Source organism: Cucurbita pepo, chromosome 6 (assembly GCF_057944985.1).
Source record: "Cucurbita pepo subsp. pepo isolate OVF chromosome 6, ASM5794498v1, whole genome shotgun sequence".
NCBI classification, from domain to species: domain Eukaryota; kingdom Viridiplantae; phylum Streptophyta; class Magnoliopsida; order Cucurbitales; family Cucurbitaceae; genus Cucurbita; species Cucurbita pepo.
The window spans coordinates 7,455,735-7,456,637 of NC_141803.1; the positions used below are offsets into that span (position 1 = coordinate 7,455,735).

Below are 903 nucleotides of genomic sequence, written 5' to 3' on the forward strand. Positions count from 1 at the left end.
CCTTATCTAATAAGCTAGATCATGAACCAAAGGACCAAATACAATGGTGATACTCCCTCTAATATAGATCATGAACCAAAGGACCAAATACTAATTAACCTTATCCCATGTGCACCAAATTTTATATAAACTCTTAACATATCATATTAAATTATGAGCAATTTGATTAGTTCAGAGCATTAACTCACGATTCTTAGTGTTTTTCTTTCCTTTAATTCATACTTGGTTTAAGGTTTATACAAAGATACATGCTACAATTTCTACAAGCATTAATTATGAAGAGTCCAAAATAGCTACTTACATCGTCATGGACGTTTGAGATCTTTATTCTATAAAGGGGGTGTAGCTCATATGGTAGAGCGCTCGCTTCGCATGCGAGAGGCGCAGGGTTCGATTCCCTGCACCTCCATTATTGTGTTTGTTTTGATAACTCACAGTTCTTGGTGTTTTTCTTTCCTTTAATTCATACTTGGTTTAAGGATTACAAGCATTGATTATGAAGAGTCTAAACTGGCTACTTACCTCGTCATGGACGTTCGAGATCTTTATTCTATAAAGGGAGTGTAGCTCATATTGTAGATCACTCGCTTCGCATGTGAGAGGCACGGGGTTCAATTCCCTGCACCTCCAATGTTTGTGTTTATTTTGAAATCTTAGGTTCAAAATCCTGTAAGGATCTCCAAGACACTCCCTCTAATGTTAAGCTAGATCATGAACCAAAGGACCAAATACTAATGTTTGTTTTGATAACTCACGGTTCTTGGTGTTTTTCTTTTCTAGCGCGCTTCGCATGCGAGAGGCACAAGTTTCAATCTTAGGTTCAAATCCCTGGGTGTTTTTCTTTTCGAGCGCACTTTGCATGCGAGAGGCACAAGTTTCAATCTTGGGTTCAAATCCTTGAAA

General features: G+C 37.9%; 1 non-coding gene across 1 annotated transcript; it reads left to right on the top strand.

Annotated features, from left to right (window-relative positions):
* Positions 1–336: 336 nt before the first annotated feature.
* TRNAA-CGC (transfer RNA alanine (anticodon CGC)) lies at positions 337–409 on the top strand. Its single transcript has one exon. It is a non-coding gene; the product is annotated as a tRNA-Ala (tRNA).
* Positions 410–903: the final 494 nt, after the last annotated feature.